General features: G+C 37.5%; 1 long non-coding RNA gene across 1 annotated transcript; it reads left to right on the top strand.

Annotated features, from left to right (window-relative positions):
* Positions 1-1,754: 1,754 nt before the first annotated feature.
* LOC146762749 (uncharacterized) lies at positions 1,755-6,140 on the top strand. The gene is made up of 3 exons (XR_014948274.1): positions 1,755-1,949; positions 3,344-3,414; positions 5,916-6,140. It is a non-coding gene; the product is annotated as an uncharacterized LOC146762749 (long non-coding RNA).
* The last annotated feature ends 6,553 nt before the right edge of the window (positions 6,141-12,693 follow it).

Below are 12,693 nucleotides of genomic sequence, written 5' to 3'. Positions count from 1 at the left end.
CTCCACAGTTACTACCTGAGTGTTGCTCTCCACCTGAGGCCATGTCTGGCAGTACCGGAGTCCAACTGCAGTGCAGACAGACAGAGGTCAGCAAACAGAAATGTTAGTTATTGGATGGCTCTTTGAGTTGAAAGAACGTGTGTGTTTTTCTGTTCTTAGATGCAGCTATAGTTTCAGGCATGTACTTAAACTTACTAAATGTAAATTACAAGTAATTTCTAGTCTTTTTTCTTTTTTTCTTTTTTTTTCTTTTTCTCTTTTTCTTTTCTTTCTTTCTTTCTTTCTTTCTTTCTTTCTTTTTCTCTTTTTCTTTTCTTTCTTTCTTTCTTTCTTTCTTTCTTTCTTTCTTTCTTTCTTTCTTTCTTTCTTTCTTTCTTTCTTTCTTTCTTTCTTTCTTTCTTTCTTTCTTTCTTTCTTTCTTTCTTTCTTTCTTTCTTTCTTTCTTTCTCTTCCTTCCTTCCTTCCTTCCTTCCTTCCTTCCTTCCTTCCTTCCTTCCTTCCTTCCTTCCTTCCTTCCTTCCTTCCTTCCTTCCTTCCTTCCTTCCTTCCTTCCTTCCTTCCTTCCTTCCTTCCTTCCTTCCTTCCTTCCTTCCTTCCTTCCTTCCTTCCTTCCTTCCTTCCTTCCTTCCTTCCTTCCTTCCTTCCTTCCTTCCTTCCTTCCTTCCTTCCTTCCTTCCTTCCTTCCTTCCTTCCTTCCTTCCTTCCTTCCTTCCTTCCTTCCTTCCTTCCTTCCTTCCTTCCTTCCTTCCTTCCTTCCTTCCTTCCTTCCTTCCTTCCTTCCTTCCTTCCTTCCTTCCTTCCTTCCTTCCTTCCTTCCTTCCTTCCTTCCTTCCTTCCTTCCTTCCTTCCTTCCTTCCTTCCTTCCTTCCTTCCTTCCTTCCTTCCTTCCTTCCTTCCTTCCTTCCTTCTCTCTCTTTCTCTCTTTCTTTCCTTCTCTCTCTCTTTCTCTCTTCCTTCTCGTCTCCTTGTTAGGATATATGGAATAATTCCTCTATGGTGTTCTTATGGAACTTCACACTCCTCTGTGTATCTGCAGAGTATTTCTTTGTTCTGTTTTAAACTTTGGAGTGGTGCAAACCAAGCACAGCATTTTGACATCGGCAGCTCCTTCTCTTGGAAGTGCCACTTTGTGCAGTCAGGAAGCCTGGTGTCCCTTTGAAGAACGCCTGTAGGGGAGAACAGATATTTTTAGAGGCACACTCCAGCAATGAGCAGTTCATTGCCAGCTTATCTCTATGTTTAAACAATAATAAACCTCTTCCGCTCTCAGTTGGTGATTCACAGTAATTTTGTCTTATACAGGCTCTAGACAAGATGAAGGCAGCTGCGTACATTTGATCGGACTCTCACATTAGCTGGATTCTGACAGGCTGGCACCGTCCTCCTTTAGCAGTCTCCTTTGTGCATACAAATATGCTGGCACAAGGATTTCCTGAACTGCATGGCTGAGGCTAACCAGCATGGGAACCCTGCTACCACAGGGAGTGAATCAGTGTCTTGCCTACAAGGTTCAGACAATTTTGTTTCCCATTTCAGGCATTGCTCTGGATACACGATACATCCAGTTAATCTTCAACGGGCAATTTCAGACGTTATAGATCCACTTATACCTTGTGATGAATTACTGCAGTGTTTGGCAAATATTAAATAACATTTTTTGTTGACATGGAAGTGTGACCTGCAGGCTGCAGCTGGTCCCAGTGCTCGTCACTGTTTGTGTCCTGCTGTCTGGCTCTTCCTCCCTCTGTTCGCTTGCTATTGAAACACAGCTGGTTTACGTCCATCACAATCAATGGAAGGACATTTCCGAGCTGGTAATTGCTTAAAGGATCCGGTGCTGATGGCTTCTGGAGCTGCCAATCCGGGGAGCAGCTTTTGGCTCCTGCTGCGTACAGTATGTCTGCAGTTTGACCATTTATCTCACTTTACATACTTGAACTGAAAGAAAGGTTTGTGCAAGCACTTGCTCTCATTCCCTGGCACGTCTTTCTCCCCCTCCTCCTCTCCCTCCCTCCCTCTCTTGCATGTTATCAGCTATTGCAACAGTACTAAAATGTGTCATATAAGGTGAATGATAGTGCCTGGTTCCAAAGTAATGCTAATGGAGAACTGAATCATTGTATAAGGTGTCACTTTGAAATAGTCACTTGTTCATGATTATAGGGAAAGGAATACAGTTATACTGGCTGTATTCTAATTGATTGCTATTGATCCAGGCTTTGATTATCAATTGCAGGTACAGAAAATATATTTGGCATTTTCACTGGCATTTTTATAGGCATTTGTAAGCTCAGAGTTTTCTCTGCTAAGGAGATACATGAGGTGAAGGGACAATGAAGTCAGTCTTCTGTAGGCGCTTGAATAGCTTCATTTACAATATCACAGGATAAATTTTTTTGGGTGGGATAAAATATTTGGTGGGATCTAATCTGCAGATCCTGTTTATTCTAGGACTTCAGTTCCTAAAAGCCACTCTTGTTAATCCTGTAGGCATCTAAATTCACTCAGCCACTAAACCTCACTAGCTAGTTGAAAGCTCCTTGAGTCTGTGGTTTTATTCACTTGTAAAAGTTCGTATTGCTGTTGTTAGGAAATTGGTGTCTATCTGTCATCCAAAGCAGCCTGTGATTCAAGCTAAGGAAGACAGGTGCTCAAACACTGCCCCCTCCCCCCAGAACAAAACAAAACCCAAGAAAAACAACAATAACAAGCAAACAAAAATTAAACTGAACCAAAGCTGAAAAATGAGATTTTGTCAAACCGGTAATTAGTTTTCTTTGATATAATGACACTGCCCATGTGTTGCTGATTAGCTGGGTGTCTAACATGCTGACATAAGAAGGGCAAAGCTGAGTTGTTAGCACACTGACAGAAAACTGATAACAGAAGGGAAATACTGTTTATCAACTTTCTTTCATCCCACAGGCATGTGGATTCCTTAGAGCTCTTACTGGAGACCCAGTTAATTGCAACATGCATCTCCATTAGAATGGATTATCAGTAGATGAAAAAAGGAAAACTGCACTGGGAGCATTTGTCTACCTTTTCTCCTACCACTCCCCAGTGTTTTTTAGGCTATACAGGAAGGAAGTTCCTAAAATAAACATTTTACTCTTTTTTCCTCCCCTTCCCTTTCCTCCTTCCCCTTCCCCTTACCCCTCCCCTTCCCTTTCCCTTTCCTCTTCCTTTTTCCTTCCCTCCATCACGACTTTAATGATTCTGCTCACTTCAATGCATATCAATTCATATATATTTGTACAGGGCGGAATGCTATCTTCCTGCTTTAGCATCTTTGTTTAGCTCACCTGTTTTTCATGACTATTCCTATTCGTTTGCTTCCCAGGCTCCCCAGAGACTGCATATATATCCAAATGGAGGTGACAGAAGCATCATAAAGTGGTCTGTTTTCTTCAGGTCAGATGTTGAGAAAGCTCTGATATGTAGCTATCAGATAATTGGAAGTAAAAGTACTCCTATCTCTATGGAATATAGAAAGTTCCTAATAATTTCTCTTATGTCTTATTTTATGCATCCAATGAGATGTCACCAGATGGCAGGAAATGTATTTAGCTTCCCCCACCCTACTTTTCTCCTCACAATTTTCATCATTAGTCCATTATATCAGTTCTGCCCCAGGTATAGGATAGATCATGCTTGATGGAGAAGAACGCTTCAAGGAAAGAAAAAGAGTGTGACAGTGTTTCCTTTACAAGGAAGAGCCCTGGAAGGAAGAAGCTCAGCTCAGAGCTGCAGCTGAATGGAATCCATTCCTGTTTTAGTTGCTTGCACATGGCCAAAAAAATAATAAATACATTTTGGAATGACTTTCTGGCTCAAAACTGTTCAGTTATTGAAATGTGGCCAAGCAATATGGAAGGGGATTAGTAATTAATTTGACAACTGGCAGAAATACTTCTGTGATACAATCTATTTCTAGTTATTATTAAATTATATATTTACATGTTATCTTTCCTAAAGTGTATTCTTAAAGGAAAAGTCTTCAAAAGAACAGGACTAAATATGAGTGAAGAACTTTCTTGCTGGCTTGTTAGCAATGTCTATCAGTTTTGTACTGGCTGCAGATGACTACAAATACAAGTGCAGCAGAGCAAATCAGACCATAGGAGATTATCTACAATAGTTAAACCATTAGGAAAGAAGGCACACAGGTAACTGTCACCAATACTTAGCTTTTAAATAAGAACTGAAATGTGCTTAACTCATGTTTTCAGTAGGACAGAGAAGACTGAAATTCAAGGACTTTTAGTATGATATGGGACAGTCACATTCCTGCAGTTTTGTAGCCTTTTTACAGAAAATTTCTATTTTCCTGAAATTTTATAGGAGTCAATGTTTAAGTATAAAATATCACAGCGAGAACACTTGTAGGGTGCATATTCAATTATAGTGAACAAATTTCTACATTCAAAAGTAATACAACTTACTGTCAAAGTATTTTGTAGGAAAAACATGTGTGCACTTAACATTTAAGCTTCATTTCTTTCTGTTAAAATAGTAGTTGGAAAAGTGACATGTGCACATCAACATGCAGGCTTTAATAGTCCAAGATATCATGGGAATGATTTTCTCTCAATGCAAAGGTAGAATTACCTTTTTCCTTGTAGTTTTAATCTAAAGTTAAGATTTGTGAAGTATGGATTTCCTACTGTCTAGGTTTCTCACCTGATAGAATAGAACTGTTTGCCTTCCTCTGCAAGATATGAAAAGCATTAATTGAATATGAAGTTTGACAGACTTTCCTAGGATTTATAAGAAAGTGAGTGAACAGATCAAAAGAGAGAGAAATGTCATTCATAGTTTAAGTACTCCTGAGCTCTAACACAATTCCACAGAGTTTACTTTAGCCAATAGTGTTTCTAAGGCAGTCATTGTATATATGGTTTTATCCTACACCAAGCAAACAATTCACAAATATGGTGCATTTACCTGCAGGTTAAAAGAAGAAACCCTGAAAATGGCAGTGCCTTAATAAAATAACAATAGTGTAAAAGGAACAGTAGGAACTGAGCTTTCTGTTTGCAGCAAACAGCACGTGGACTAGTGCATCTAAGTTCCTTACATGAAAAAAAAAAAAAGATAAAAAATAAACATAAACAAAAGCTCATTCAGATTTGTGTGCATTTCTTTACTATTTCCCAGAATATACAGTGTAAATCTATGTCAAACACCAGATGTTCCTCACATTACAGCACTGTGGCCTAAATCCAAATATCTGAATGTTGCATGGATGCTTGATATTAATGAGTGACATTTCTTATTCCTTAATAAAATAAATAAATAAGGCAAACCAGCAACTGGATTGTGCCACCTCTCAAGCAGCTCTGATTCACATGAAAATACTCAAAATGATAAATGATGCCTTCATAACTAACTCTGACCACTAATTCTATAGCAAATAAAGAGGACAAAAGGGAAATAGTCACAGATGAATGCATGATTCAGATTTGTCAAATGCAAGTGACAATCTCAACACGCTTTGGTGATGAATAAAATAGAAACATTATGTCTTAAGGAAATAATGCATTCATTGTCATCTTAAAGGTCCGCAAAATTCATGTCCAGCATCTATGACTGCAGGGTAATTAAAATAGTATGTTAATTCAGAGCTGCAGATCTGTGTATCAGAGAGGAAATAGCTAACAATTATATAATGTAAGATTGTATATACTCATAGGGTGGTTTGGCTGTATTCATATCACAAACTTTTGGTAGCTTTCAGACTTATTGGGGGCTACATGGAAGAATAAAGAATCAAAAGTGGAAATAACATCGAAGAGAAAATAAAGGGAAGGATGAAATATAAAAAAAATTACCTGTGTGGGACAGTACCAATGGTTCTTTTATCCCAGTTTCTTCTAGCATGCATACATATTTGTTTATTTGTTTGTTTTTAGTACAAAGAAGAATAATGGACCCTCCAGAATTCCCTGCTCAACATTATCTGCTCTTCACAAAAGGATATATTGCGAATTTATTGTTTGTACCAAGCAGTGAAATCTCTGACTGTTCCCTTTGCTTTTCTTACAGTTTGGTTAGCAGGTGTAAAACATAGTTTTCTTATCAAAGGTTTGGTGTTTAATATCTTTACAATAAAAATATACCATACATGCTTACAATTATTTTATAGCTCAGCTTTAAATTCATTTTCTCTTTGCCCCTCAAAATTAGCCTCACAAAAGTGATTTTGAAACCCAGAATTTACTGTTTCTTAAGTCAGAAAATTTTGCTGAAAAGAAAAATAGTGTGTTGTGAACTTAACTTTTCATTTGTTATGCTGTGATATGTAGCATCTCATCTGCTTGCCTAAATCATTAACAGTATGAGTTCATAAGTAAATGAACAACTTTGCTTTTTGAGAGCATTTTCAATGTAGTCCAGTCAGTCTGAATTCAAAACATTCCTAGAGCTCTAAAAATATACATACTCATGGTTTCTCCTATTACAGATTGGTTATTACATTTGATACTAACATCTACACACTAGCAGCTCCAACATGGAATTTTCTTACACATTTGTTTATCTTTGGCTCAGTTTTAGACACAATAACACGGCCTAATAACTGCCTAGTTGTGCTTGCTGTCATAGAACATTTTCTGTTCTGTTCTATGATAGTCAAGAAAATTAATAGTAGTAACACTGATTAACTCTGATGGTGACAAATTCAGACTGCAATTCAATGGACTTTTCGTGAATATGCTTCCCAGCATTTTAGAGGCTTACATCCATTTTCTATTTTGCCATTGTTTCATCCAGATTTATTGCGTATCTATTCCTGGATAGCTTCCTTTGGATTCCTAACAGTGATTTCCAATATTTAGTTCTACTATTAATGCATTTTGGAAAGAAAACAAAAACAAAAACAACAAAAAGAATATATATATATATATATTAATTTAATTTAATTTAATTTAATTTTTTACAAACTCTTTGAAATATCAGAATGTTTTTGAACACATCTAGAGCCTACTCAAGTTTTTGGTCTATTGGTCTAGCATCTTCAGTGTCAGTGCTTGACTAGCAAGATAATGGATATTACTACTTTAATTAAGACATTTCTGTTTTTCTTCTGAGAGCACTGAAAAATGGGAAAAAAAAAAAAAAAGAAGAAAAAAAAAGCTTATGGGGTCTTTTGTTACTTCAACTACTGAAAGAAACTTGTGACATTCCAAACTCACTGCTCATTCAGAAATTCAGTGTGTATGAAAACTTTAACTGGGCATTTAGTTAAAGGGATAAGCCATGTTTAAATGCTACAGTATACAAATATGTCACTAAAATTCAGGGTCATTTACCTGAGAATATGGACCATGAAAATAAATTGATTAATTGCCCCTGAATGAGGATGGTTTGGAAGTTTTTCCATCAGCAAAGAAAATGATGAAGCCAACTATCTTATACATTTGTGTCCTACTTCCCTGCTTGCTCACAGTTAGAACGCTTAATGGAACACAGAAATACTACCAATTTATAATTCTTACTGTGAGTTCAAAAACTCATAAATGAGCCTGGTTCCTTTTTCGCATCCACTCTGGGACAAGATGCAGTGTATGGTATGTCTGATTTTGGTCTCTCCTCACATTCATTGGCTGCACGGGAATCACAAGCCAAATACTCAGGTGAACAGTGAAACCCCATCATTTTTAGTAGGAAATCTAGCTGGAAGACAAGCGGAGGAATGGAGTAAAAGGGAAAACTTACAGAATGAGTTGCTCTTAAGGGTCTTGATATCTGAATGTGCTGTGAGCATCAAACATGTGACCCACATACCTTAGTGGTACACATATCTTTGTCTAACATGACACTATCTTCATATCAGCCTTATGGCAGAAAGAAAGATATTGGCCTCAGACACCAAGAAATTCTGGGTCCAACTGGTCTGGGCCAGCAGGGGCAACAGTGCAGATGACACCACTCATGTCTAGCAGATGATGATGTGTACAGTGTTGAGGAATCCTATAGATATATGTTTCCAGCAGTCTAATTTCTCACTGATTATTCTAGGGTAAAGTGATCCTCAGTATCACAAAACAACTTGTTGCCAATGGACTGTTCCAGTAATCTCAGAAATTATGTCTCAAAAGTGCAGCTTCCCAATTTCAAGGTTCAGACAGCCTCTATTTTTTGTCTGAGCTGTTCATCAGCAGCAGATTGAAGTGTGCACATTATCCTTGATGCAGCCTGATTCTGCAAAGGAAACCTTAAATGCTGAAGAAGCCTTTGAGCATAACAGGAAGTCCACTAGTCTGCACGGCCAATGGACCACGATGCAGTCACCTGCCATTTAGATGTATTGTGTGCTGTAGCATGGTTTTCCCATCAGTCATGATCTTTTCTAAACAGCAGTCTTCTCATAAATTCAAGTTATGTCACGTCTGTGGGCGCAATTGTCTGAATTCATTGGAACTGCTGCCTTAATGTGCCTTACTAGGCCATTATCTCACTGACATTCATGTCACTCCTTTCTGGAATGTGTAATAAGACGGTAAAATGAGTTCACTCACGTTGCTAAGAATTGGAAGCATCGAAACCCTGATTGCCTGGGCAAATTAACTGCTAGTTCACTTTCTGAGCCTTCTCTTGTCTGGGCTGAATAGTCTCAAGCTCTCTCACCCTTTCTGGATAGGAGAGGTGGTCCAGTCCTAGACCTATGCTGGACTCTGCAGTATGACCATATGCATCTTGTACTGGGTAGACCAGAACTGGATGCAGTTCTGCAGATGCAGGCTCACTAGTGCTGTCTAGGGATAGAAGATCACCTACTCTGACCTGACAGCAACAGTCTTTCCAAAGCAGACCAAGAGGCTTTCTTTGCTTTAAGAGCACGTTGCTAGCTGTCAACATTGCATCCACTGGTAACTTGATGTTTCCAGTCATTTGGTCCTCAGACTATTAATGCCTACAGATATTCTTCTTTATATGTGGGACTTTTCGTTTCCCTGTATTGGACTTTATGAGATATGCTTCTTCAGCATCTGAAGTCTGACAAGGTTCCCCTGAGTGGTGGCACACTCATTGTATTGGCCACTCATCTCTTTTTTTATGATGTTGGTGGTGATTCTTTGTTTTTTTTTCATCTGCGTACTCTCATCCCAGTGCTATGTCATTAATGAAAAGTTTGAACAGTGTTGTTCCTAGTATTGACTCCTGGTTACACCATTGATGACTTGTCTCCACCTGGGCCTTGTGCCACTGATCACAATCCTCTGAGCCAGATTCAGCCAGATTTCAATCCGCCTCACCGTCCACTTATTTCACTTGTACTTTATCAGCCTGTCTATGAGAATGTTATGTGACTGTATATGTACTGTGCTATTAACCTTTTTAAGGTATTAAATTTCAAACTATGCACACATAACTGAAAAAATCCATTCGGTATTCCTAAGGATATTTTCTGGGTACCCTTCGCAGCATTTTCAGCTATCTGTGGCCTACCCAGACAAACTATAGAACATTTAACATAAGATAATAAACAAAATGTTTCATTTTTTTGGAGCACTTAATTTTTTAGGCCATGCACAAACCACTGCTTTTTCTTTTCTCTTTTTATTTCTCTTTTCTACTGTCTGAGAGTGACACCTATTACACCTTGTGAAGGCAAGTGAGAAGTGAAGATTCCGCAGTGAATTTTGCTCCTTTTCAGTAACATGCTTTATGTTTTGTATTTTATCCCCATTTTTGTACTGTAATGGTCTCATATCTTTCCCTCTACTGTTCAACCAAGCAGGCCACGATGGTCCTGACCTTATTGTGGTTTTGATTCTTTCTCCAAAATATTATTATTCTTTTATGGAGTTTCTATCCAGTTTATTACAAAATGTTATTTCCATATAGAGAATATCTTTGGTTACTTCTGACACTGCTCAGATTCTCTTATTATGATCTTAAATTACTTTTCCTTGGACAAAGGCACTACATACACATTACCATCAAAATATTTACTCAAAACAAAAACATTATCCAATACAAGCTAGATGGGGGTTTATTTTTCAGATGAGACTGATCAAGAAAGACAAACATTCTGTTGTGTCTCCGATAGTAGAAAAATATTTGATGTCAATAGCACCTTCAAAAATTCACTTTGCAGAGATAGTATTATCTTTTGTTCTACATTTATTGATTATTCTGTGTCTATACACATGACTGTGTCTATCATTTCTCTCTGTAGTGGTTCCTTCTTGTTTTCTCTACTGTCTGATATGTACAGCTAGTCTTCCTCTCATCTTGCACAAAGGGAACTTCAACAGCAGCTGGTCTAGCTGTAATGGGTATATACTCAGGCTTAAAGCATGCCTGAGTTTAATCTGCTTTATTTCTTCAGCCTGGACTCTTCATACAGTGCTACTGCCGTTGTTTCTGACTTCATATTAATCTGCATACCCGACCACTTTAAATTTAATGGTATCCCACCTGCTTTCATGATCTTCTGATGTTCTGCTATGATATATGCAAACACTCCATTAGGAAAGAACATTCAAGTTTGCACTGCTGTTGCCGTATTCATCGCCCAAGCAATGAACCTTCTACCGGTATTTTGACAGGTTTTCAAAATGTTCTCCACTGCAATCCTAGCTTTTCTCTAAGATGCCAAGGGTTTTCTTGGTTTACTGCATTTAGCAGTATGTATTTAGCATATTGTGGTTTGGAGACTTAGAGAAATTCAAGGAGTACAGATATAACTAAGGGATGTGTGACAAGTGAACATGGTCTTCTACAGGAGCGCAAAAGCTGAATGATGCAGATATAAACTACTTGCAACATTTTTACCATGTGGCTCTAACTGAAGATCACTTCCTGGGAACAATGCATTAGACAGAGTAGCATACTTATGTACATACAAGCTGATGAAGGGTTGGCAGCTTTCAGGCTTAGTTCCCTAGCAATCCAGTTCATAGCCTATCAGCAGGGCAAGTGAAATGACAGGAAATGAAACAGTCAGCTTTTGGATGGAAACTTTCAGTATCAGCAGATTCTGAAACCGAATTATGCTTAAAAAGTTTGTCTGCCTCATGTCATTTCTGAGAAATATTTCACTTTTGAATAATCACCTGTCTTCATGTAAAAAAAGCTCAATTGAAAGCCCAGAAGATTTTATCATATGTACGGCTATAATTTGGAATAGACTTATACACATACCAGGATTTTTTTGGGACAAGGTTTTCTAGTAACAGAGTAAAAGTCTGCTCTGTCTCACAGAGAGCAAAGAACTGTTAACACAAGATTAAAACAAACAAAGAAGATAAACAATCACACAGTATTACTTATCATTTTCAACTGAGGTCCCAGTTTATCAGTATACCAGGAGACTGCCTATCAGTTTTTGGACATTGAACTTCTTGACTTTTCAAAGTGATATTTTCATTTAAAGTGGTGAACTAAGTTTAAAGTAAAACAACACCATCAACAACAGTAATGACAACAAAACAAGAAAAAGATTAAAAAGTTAAAAAGAGGTGGCTAAGTTAATTAAACTAGAAATTAAACAGCATCTTTGATAGGGGGTTGAAGTATTTTCTACTGATCCTAAAAAATTCCTCTAAAATCTTGCTTGGTTTTGCAAAAGAAAAGTCTTAATTTGATTATTTTCACTTTCTTATTCTCTGCTTTAGGAGTGGAGATGGTACTTAACAGAACAAAGTTATAACTATTCATCCAGTTTTTTTCTTTTTTTTCTGAGATGACTGTGATTTCTTTGCATATGTTTCAGTCCTAACCAGAAAAATATAAGATCATGGCTTTCACTAAGAAAGTACTAGAACTTCAAAGGAATAGTAAGAAATCTGTTTTATTATGATTAATATTATATGAAACCACTAAGATATAATTGAAAGCCATTGAGACAAAGTAAAATTATCCAGCAATTATGACCCTTGCTACTTATCAGATTGTAGATTTTCTTAAGGATATCTTCCTTTTTAGCTCAATTCATTTTGATAACTTTGCATATCAAAAGGTTGGATTAATAGGTCCTGGAAATTGTCAACAAAGAGTATATGATCCAATTCCAATTTGAGGAAGATTTCTCGGCTTCTCTTTCCAACCTGGAGAATGTTTTCTGTGCTTAAAGTCTGTCTAATTCTTCCACCTGTGTTAGCTTATTGAACAGAAGATGTTACCTTTGTTTGCATATATCGTCCTACCATTATGTTTTGATTAACTTCATGGCAAAATATAACTTGAAAGAAGATACTATCTAGGTTACTAGATAGTATCTTGAACATCCTTTCTCTCTCTCACTAAGAGACATACTACTCTCCTAATTCAGGTACTTTTTTGTTAATTTCTTTGAAAGTCTTCTGTGCAAAACCTCTATTCACACTTTGATGCTTTCTTACTGTCTTACTAGGTAGCCAACTTTATTCAAGAATACTAAAGATTTCTATGTTGCATTGTCTGAAGATGAATACAGACAAATCCATGCAGTGCAAAGTGAGAACACAGTGTTGATTTAATTTCTGTTTTTAAACATCTAGCTTTTAGACTGTAGAATATCTTCTGCAGAATGAATTCCTAATGACTGAATGTTGTCTGCTGGTTCCTTGACACCAGTGATCCTAGTGGGATGGTGGTCTCTCAGCTTCCAGAGACCTGCAGTCCTACACCATTGTATTGCAGCTTCCAGATGCACATTCCATTCAAAAGAAGGTGAGGGCAAGGAATGCCATCTAACATATG

This window comes from Coturnix japonica, chromosome 1, assembly GCF_054131305.1.
Source record: "Coturnix japonica strain WE chromosome 1, WE-NBRP24, whole genome shotgun sequence".
NCBI lineage: Eukaryota > Metazoa > Chordata > Aves > Galliformes > Phasianidae > Coturnix > Coturnix japonica.
This window is presented reverse-complemented; position numbering and strand designations above follow the sequence as displayed.